This window comes from Saccostrea cucullata, unplaced genomic scaffold (assembly GCF_032062105.1).
Source record: "Saccostrea cucullata isolate Sc308-1 unplaced genomic scaffold, CSIRO_AGI_Scuc_v1 ctg3781, whole genome shotgun sequence".
Classification (NCBI taxonomy): Eukaryota; Metazoa; Mollusca; class Bivalvia; order Ostreida; family Ostreidae; genus Saccostrea; species Saccostrea cuccullata.
In genome coordinates, this window is record NW_026938032.1 from 72,719 (window position 1) to 82,567 (window position 9,849).

The window sequence follows — 9,849 nt, forward strand, 5'->3', positions numbered from 1 at the left end:
GAAAATGTGAAAAGTTTCCAACGACGACAACAACACGCTAACGACAACAACGACAGACAAGGGACAAATTTTCACCAGAAAAAAAGAAAATGTCTCCATTATCCAAACACGAAAATCTTATTCCGCGTGGGGTGGGTGGGGGTGGTAGGATCGAACTTATTTCAGTACGATAATTTTTTTTTTACAAAACACTACCACTTACCCTTTTGGATCTAATCTGAAAAGTGTCTGTTGAAAAAGAGGGAGCTAAACCTACGCCTGAATGTTCAATGCCTATCTTTGTCAAAAAAGTGGGGTGCCATCATTTCTAAATGGTCCAGTTTGCCGAAAGTTGCCGCGGACAAGTGGTATCTTTATACGAGTGGATCATCCCCGAAAGGTTAAACAAAACCTAGTACTAGTAATCCAAACAATGAAAGTGAATTCCAATGGTAGTTTTAATATTTTGCATGGAATCAAATGCAGGGGTTTTGGATTTTAGTTGAAAAAAAAAAAACAACTAAACAATTCTTTTCTATACTTACTACGCATCGCTTCCTGTCCTGTGAAATGATAATTAGAACTGACCCATCTTCAAAAACTACTATTGTAACAGTGATCGTATCTGCTTTTCTTTCGCTTAATCTTTCACCAATATCCCTCTTTGTAATATTGTATCCTTCCCACCACCACAGTAAGCCTTCCACAGGTGGAGAGAACAAATCCAACGACGATAAAAACCAAAATAGGGAAAATGCCACTACAAACTTAAATGAATCTTATCTGCATTATTGTGTGCTTTATACAGAAAAATTATACTTGATCTTTTTTGAAATTTTAAAACACCTGAAAGGTCTTCATCTAAAATTACTCTTTTCAAATCAATTTTACAGTGCAGTAGTAAAATACATTTATATTACCTTTTTTCAATTTATCTTTTATATCTAGCTACGACACTGTCACACATTGTAATTTGTTACATTAACATAATTTACGTATTGCAATGTAAAGAAATTCAAAACTATCTATAACAATTATTGAAGATAGTTTGAATTTCTTAAATTCCAACACTTTCATATTACACATTTATTTTGTAAAATCACAGTTTCTTTAAAAGATTTTCTGCAATTTAAATGTATAGTTATATACTGAACGAATTATTCAGCTCCGAAATTAAAATCCAAACTTGATTGAAAATATTCATGAACAAAGAATTAAAAAAACTAAGTTTGACTGTATTAAATGCTTAGTTTCCCCCTTTTTGAAGGGAAGTGCGGAGAAACAATGAAGTTTAAGTGTTACGTTTTAGACCTACCTTCATGGTTTGATTGATTCACTGCAAATATACAACAAAGATATGCTCACATATGTAAAAGTGACTCGTCATCCTGTTCTATCTGCATCCTGTTTGTTGAAATATGATTCTGTAACAACTTGGTGCAATCTAGATTGCATACAACTGTTTGCGATCACAAAAGCGTTTGTGACAATCACAACATGTAAAAGCAGGCTTCTGTTGTCCATGTTAAATTTTAATATGTTTATGCAGGGTACACTTTGATTTGTATTCACGGCAGTATAACTCACAAATTCCCGCTTCTGGTATTTCACTGAACGATGCATCCAAAGCTTTAAATCTATAAGAGAAAAAAACATTATTAACATGAACATCATCCTACCAGACATCAAAAATGAAGTCTAATCCGGCACATTTTCCATTAAAATTAAGTGATTCCTATCTAGCACATGCCAGCTTTTTAGAATCGAAATATTGTTGTTACAACATACGGTATAACAATTTCTCTTTCAAGAAAAGAGAGTTAAGAACCCTCTCTTCACTGCACATTCTAGAGTTCTGACTCAATGGTATTTTTTCAAACGTCAAAGAAATGCATTTGAATTTGAGGACAAAGTAAACTATTGAAGGCCACAAGCACAGTTGCAGCACTGGTTGCGCAGTTATAGTAAAAAGTTTGGAATTTTTGTGTAAAAGTGGGTCAAACTCCAAGGTCAAGGTCAAAAGGTCAAATTTGGTGATACCCAAAGAAAGGTCTTGTCACAAGGAAAACACTTGTGAAATATGAAAGTCATAGCTCCACTAAATCAAAAGTTATGGGCAAGGTTAAAGTTTTTGTGACGGACAGACTGACGGACAGACGGACAGACAGACAGACGAATGAGATTTAATGTCCCCTCGCTTTCGCGAAAGCGGGGGACAAAAAACTTGACAACAACAAAAAAATAATCAAGAGGCCCAGGGGCCCCATCGCTTATCTGAGCCACTGGCTAGGTAAAAGCTAAAATCGGTTCAGTATTGAAAAGTCTAAATATAAATAGGGATGTCAACGAATAGTCGACTATTCGACTCTCAGTCGAATGGATCGACGATCGAATAATGAAACGACATTCGAATATTAAATAAATGCAAGAAATAGAGGTGATTAAGAAATTCTCAGCTCAAAAGTGACAAAATCCTCATTCCTCATACCATTATAGTATATGTCCTCAGACGAATACATGTAAGAGCTCAATTGCCTTCACAGTATATAAATAATTTTCTACATTGAACTTGTGTAAAGTACAGTTAGTAATTGTATACCGCGATAATCATTTCTCAATTACTGACTTTTTTTGTTATAATTGTAGAAAATTATGCAGCTCCAAAACTGACTTCGAAAATTATTAATTGGACTTGTACTAATTATAAATTCATTATTACCTCTATGAATGTTCAAATGCTAGGAACACACCATAGCCGTAAAGTTTTGAATCTTCGGTAATTATCAAAACAATATTATTACATTAATAGCCAGGGTAATTATTAATTGAACACGCAGTATTTTACAATATTACCTGACGTGTGGATAATGTGTGTTTACCCCTCCCCTTATTCATCCATTTCATTATCTTATCTATTATCTCTGAGATTCAGTGTGCAATACAGGCATTTGATGTTACTTTTTACATAAATTTACGAAAAGGGTATTGAGTTATAAATACTCTATCGATGAGATCATTAAATCGACTATCGTTCGAATAATGCAATCAAATGTTCGACTAAGGAAAATGAATATTCTGACATCCCGAAATATAAACAAGCAAATTCAGAGAATTTATGTCCCCCGCTTAGGGAAAAAAGTAAACCATGCGCAGTTCGGAAGGGGGGGGGGGTCCGGATCAGTTTATTTTTCACTAATTCACAATTATCTCCCTTTGGAGGAGGGCGTGACCCTTCAATTGAACAAACTTGAATTCCCTTAACCCAAGGATACTTTTTGACAAGTTTGGTTGAAATCGGTCCAGTGGTTCCTGAGAAGATGAAAATGTGAAAAGTTTCCAACGACGACAACAACACGCTAACGACAACAACGACAGACAAGGGACAAATTTTCACCAGAAAAAAAGAAAATGTCTCCATTATCCAAACACGAAAATCTTATTCCGCGTGGGGTGGGTGGGGGTGGTAGGATCGAACTTATTTCAGTACGATAATTTTTTTTTTTTACAAAACACTACCACTTACCCTTTTGGATCTAATCTGAAAAGTGTCTGTTGAAAAAGAGGGAGCTAAACCTACGCCTGAATGTTCAATGCCTATCTTTGTCAAAAAAGTGGGGTGCCATCATTTCTAAATGGTCCAGTTTGCCGAAAGTTGCCGCGGACAAGTGGTATCTTTATACGAGTGGATCATCCCCGAAAGGTTAAACAAAACCTAGTACTAGTAATCCAAACAATGAAAGTGAATTCCAATGGTAGTTTTAATATTTTGCATGGAATCAAATGCAGGGGTTTTGGATTTTAGTTGAAAAAAAAAAACAACTAAACAATTCTTTTCTATACTTACTACGCATCGCTTCCTGTCCTGTGAAATGATAATTAGAACTGACCCATCTTCAAAAACTACTATTGTAACAGTGATCGTATCTGCTTTTCTTTCGCTTAATCTTTCACCAATATCCCTCTTTGTAATATTGTATCCTTCCCACCACCACAGTAAGCCTTCCACAGGTGGAGAGAACAAATCCAACGACGATAAAAACCAAAATAGCGAAAATGCCACTACAAACTTAAATGAATCTTATCTGCATTATTGTGTGCTTTATACAGAAAAATTATACTTGATCTTTTTTGAAATTTTAAAACACCTGAAAGGTCTTCATCTAAAATTACTCTTTTCAAATCAATTTTACAGTGCAGTAGTAAAATACATTTATATTACCTTTTTTCAATTTATCTTTTATATCTAGCTACGACACTGTCACACATTGTAATTTGTTACATTAACATAATTTACGTATTGCAATGTAAAGAAATTCAAAACTATCTATAACAATTATTGAAGATAGTTTGAATTTCTTAAATTCCAACACTTTCATATTACACATTTATTTTGTAAAATCACAGTTTCTTTAAAAGATTTTCTGCAATTTAAATGTATAGTTATATACTGAACGAATTATTCAGCTCCGAAATTAAAATCCAAACTTGATTGAAAATATTCATGAACAAAGAATTAAAAAAACTAAGTTTGACTGTATTAAATGCTTAGTTTCCCCCTTTTTGAAGGGAAGTGCGGAGAAACAATGAAGTTTAAGTGTTACGTTTTAGACCTACCTTCATGGTTTGATTGATTCACTGCAAATATACAACAAAGATATGCTCACATATGTAAAAGTGACTCGTCATCCTGTTCTATCTGCATCCTGTTTGTTGAAATATGATTCTGTAACAACTTGGTGCAATCTAGATTGCATACAACTGTTTGCGATCACAAAAGCGTTTGTGACAATCACAACATGTAAAAGCAGGCTTCTGTTGTCCATGTTAAATTTTAATATGTTTATGCAGGGTACACTTTGATTTGTATTCACGGCAGTATAACTCACAAATTCCCGCTTCTGGTATTTCACTGAACGATGCATCCAAAGCTTTAAATCTATAAGAGAAAAAAACATTATTAACATGAACATCATCCTACCAGACATCAAAAATGAAGTCTAATCCGGCACATTTTCCATTAAAATTAAGTGATTCCTATCTAGCACATGCCAGCTTTTTAGAATCGAAATATTGTTGATACAACATACGGTATAACAATTTCTCTTTCAAGAAAAGAGGGTTAAGAACCCTCTCTTCACTGCACATTCTAGAGTTCTGACTCAATGGTATTTTTTCAAACGTCAAAGAAATGCATTTGAATTTGAGGACAAAGTAAACTATTGAAGGCCACAAGCACAGTTGCAGCACTGGTTGCGCAGTTATAGTACCGATACCTTAACAAGGTAACTCGTATACAGTTTTCTTTAAAGATGCTCTTAATCTTCTTTTCCTAAAAAAAATTTTGTTTCTTGGAGTGCCATGCTGTCGTTCTTATAAACAAACTTTCTTGCTACGAATGAAACCTATTCTTTCTCTGAACAATTTTGCAGATAGGTTTAGAATACAATTAATTAAAATAAATGTAAATAAAGAGCGAGAATCGTGATGTTGTAACTGTAATTGTAACACCTTCTGTCTGATTATATATTTAGAATGCGATGTGTGGATCTTGCTGATTTTCCAATTTGCTCATTTTCAATTTTAATGAATATGACGCCGTCCAAGGAATGGTCTTTGTTTATTCTTATCCTGGAAATAATACCATTTGCTCCATTCACTTATCCCCGTCTGATATGTTCAAAGTCTTTACAATAGATACTCTTGCTCCAACTGCAAGACGAAGCACAAAATACAATCCGCCTGTCAAATGACGACTTTCAGGAATATGTAGTTTTCTTGCGCATTCAATGCTGATATGGTCATGGCATTGGACTGTAATGGTAGGTGTGTCTGGGAATTTCTGTGACCTCTGTCGATTTTTTGGACTGTGTGCAGACAAATGACAGACTAAATTTCTTGAAGATAACACCAATATATCTTCTCTTATTCGGTTTCCAATTCTCATTCTGTCTTTGAACTTATGCCAATTCAATGTATTGAAAGTGTTTTATTTTGGAGACAAGGATACACGATGCATTGGATTGTTTGGAGAAGCAAACACATGGGAACTTCTAACTGGTTGTAGTAATAGTAAATCACCAACCTTTAAAATTGAAACACTATCAAATGGATTATCTTCATTCTTTTCATCCTTTATCTACTTCAGTCTCTTGTAAATGTTGATCAACATATGTGCCCGTACCATAGATATTTCATGAATGATGAATAATTTCAGATATTTGCAGTCTACATTTTAAGAAAATTTTGTCATTTGATAGAGGTATATATTCATGTTGACATTGCATTACTGTTTCCTTAAACAGAAGGTTCAATGTTGATCATGAGTGATCATGCCTCTAATATTATAAACTCCATCTCGGTTGGAGCTTTGAGAAGTACGCAAACTTAAAAGGGATCCTGGCCTGCTTCCTTTAAATTGTGGATTATTCCATGGTACACAGTGCACGTGGTTAATGTAAGAGATTTTCCTATGCAACTTCCTCCACTGACAAACAGATGAAATGGTTGGGGATTTTCTTTTGTTTGATCTTCCAGTACCAATCTACAATAAAATCATGCACCAATCCTTGCCTTTCATTCAATGTCTTACCCATGCTATTGTACTTGTTTGGAGAAATATATACATTGGAATACTCCACGGAGAAATGCTTATTTTGGTTCAATGAGTTACATCAAACTCTATTGAATTCTCTGACAGATCCAAGTCTTGTCTTGTGGTACAAGATTTGCATCGTCATTTCTTTCTCTTGTTCTGCCTGTGAGGCTAATGTATCCCATGTATGCTTTCAATTTAAGCTTTTGGCTTGTATATTTCCAATTGAATTTTAAGAGTTTTTTTTATTGTACAACATGTTGGATGCATTTCCTTTGAAAACATTACTGTCATTTTTAGAATCAGTTCTATTTCGGTCTGGAATACATTTTTAATTATGTCAAGCAATTCTTTTCTGTAATTTTCATTCTGCTCTTGGTGAGGAATTGTTCGGCAATGATTTCAAAGCTGCCTGTTCATTTCATCTCTGATAATCTTGAATCTTTCCATTATACTTCACAATAACTATATAGCCGATTCACTAGAGTTTAAACAAATTCCAAATAATGTAAAATGGTTTACATCCAACAACTGAAATGCTAAAACAAACCATGGAAACTCAACAATAAACGTCAGGTTGAAGAACCAGGACTAACAAACAAGGTCCAACGTCAATAAACGCGTGCAAATGATATTTTCAGGTTCTACAAAATAAAATAAATTAGAAAAAAAACATTTTAATTATTTTGGTTTTATTGGGACTCAGAAATACTTGTATATTTCCAATTGAATTTTAAGAGTTTTTTTTTTATTGTACAACATGTTGGATGCATTTCCTTTGAAAACATTACCGTCATTTTTATAATCAGTTCTATTTCGGTCTGGAATACATTTTTAATTATGTCTTGAAAGCAATTCTTTCCTGTAATTTTCATTCTGACTGAAATTCCGAAGCACTGTTTTTGGTGAGGAATTGTTCGGCAATGATTTCAAAGCTGCCTGTTCATATCATCTCTGTTAATCTTGAATCTTTCCATTATACTTCACAACTATCTATATAATGATAAAATATTTAATGGAATGCTTATTCACAAGAGTTTAAACAAATTCCAAATAATGTAAAATGGTTTACACCCAACAACTGAAAAGCTAAAGCAAACCATGGACACTCTACAATAAACGTCAGGTTGAAGAACCAGGATAACGAACAAGGTCCAAAGTCAATAACAGCGTGCAAATGATGTTTTCAGGTTCTACAAAATAAAATAAATTAGAAAAAACATTTTAACGATTTTGGTTTCATTGGGACTCAGACCTACTTGTACGCAATCTTATTCTTCCCTTTGTGGAAGTCGCCCGCGTGGCACAGTATTTAGAGCGTCTGCTCTAGAGTCGTTAAGTAAGGATTCAGTCTTTACGTCGCGTTTTCAAATCCCACTCTTGGACATGGAGACCGGTCCTTCCGATGAGACCGTTTAAACCGAGGTCCTGTGTCGCAGTAGTTGCTGGCACGAAGAAAATCCCTCCCTGCTCAGTTACCCTGATTGAGTGCCTAGAATAGGACAAAATTTGTAGCTCTGCACCGGTAAGTGGTGGCGTCTCCATATGAGTGAAATTTTCTCGAGAGAGACGTAAAACAATATACAATCTCATCCCTTTGCGGAAAAATAAGTTAACCTTTAATATTAATGTTCAAATAACTCAACTTGTACCAAACGATACTGTCGCCACGCGGACTTTTTATAATCAGGGATGATTCTTCAGCAACTTAATCGTCATTCATGGGTGTTTTCGCATCTGTGTCCTGACGTGTGTGCCTCCAATGGTTTCTAATGGTTGGCGATCCAGAATTTAAAACTCTGCTGAATTTGGATTTGAATAGACAAAGTGAAAAAATTGCTAGACACTTGAGGCACATATTTTTAAATATTTTGCTATTTCTTTCTCCCTCATATTAAATGTAAAATTAGAGGTTACGCAAGAGAATTTTAAAAATCTCTCTTCTGCACTTAACAAAAATAATAGATTGTATAAAAATTATGTCAAAAGAATTTAAATACATGTCATAACAATATGCCTAGCTGCAATACTGTAGCCCTCTCCGATTTTTTTTATCTGATGTTTTCTGGAGAGGGCTACAATTCCACCGCATCTCCGTAATGGTTCAAAATATTTTTAGATACGGGCGACTGCAGGCAGAATAAATTGTTTTTACATTCAACTTACTTCTAATGAGACGAAATTTTTATTCACTGTCGAAATCATAGCCCGTTAAACGCGAAAACCATGTAAAATAAATCTGTTTGCCTTTTTCAGCAGACTTGCGCTTCAAATTTAGAATAACCCAATAAAGCAAATGTCTATGTTTATACATAAATGTGATGAATAGTAACACTAAACATCGATAAATAAAATCATTCCATGTGTTATTTTTTCGTAAACAGTGATATTTAGGCTTAAAATAGGTAATTCCAAAGAAATCCGCTCCCTATAGATCATTAATCTCATGGGCTGTCCCAAAATAAAATCTGTCAAGGTCAGTAAACATGGCGGATAAATTTAAGTTGTGATGTTGACATACACAAAAAATACGGATATATGGATTGTTCTGTATATTTTTGGATCGATTTATGCTTGGGATAACTACATTTTGGAAGTCCAAGTAAGACATATAAATAAAATAGCCGTTTACTGCGGGAGTGAATCGCTGCCGCATTGCACCATTACGGAGATCCTAAGGAGTTGTAGCCCTCCCCCAAAAAAAATTTAAAAAAAAAAAAAAAAAAAAAAAAGGGAGAGGGCTACATTATTGCAGCTACAATATGCCCACCAGAGAAGTTCGCGTAGCTATCAATTATACCGAATTTTTCATTAAATAAAAAAATACGTAATACATATAATAATAACACAAGGAGTGCAACGCATTTTAGGTCACCTGGGAACCCCTCGCTTAATAATCACGCTGTCGCACAATTAGATCTTCAATCGAAAATTATAAAACACAAACCGAAGGGACCATTCTTTATGGCTCTTAATGCATATGATTTCAAACGCATGTTTTACAGCAGCAGCGGTGACATTTCTCCACAACTCTCAAATATCCGTTGTCCCGCGATGCCATGACGTGACGTCACGGGCGCGTCCATTTACCCAAAAAGGAACAAAACTGCCTGAAATGCTAATCTAGATGATTGAGGTCATATGCGAAAAGAAACCAGAGTACAAGTTAGTAGACATTCAAGAAAATTTAAAACGAGGAGGTACAAGTACTTGCACTCGTATCTAAACGTAATATTGTTTTCTCTAGTTATGTTCCCCAAACGAAGTTGGGGAACATA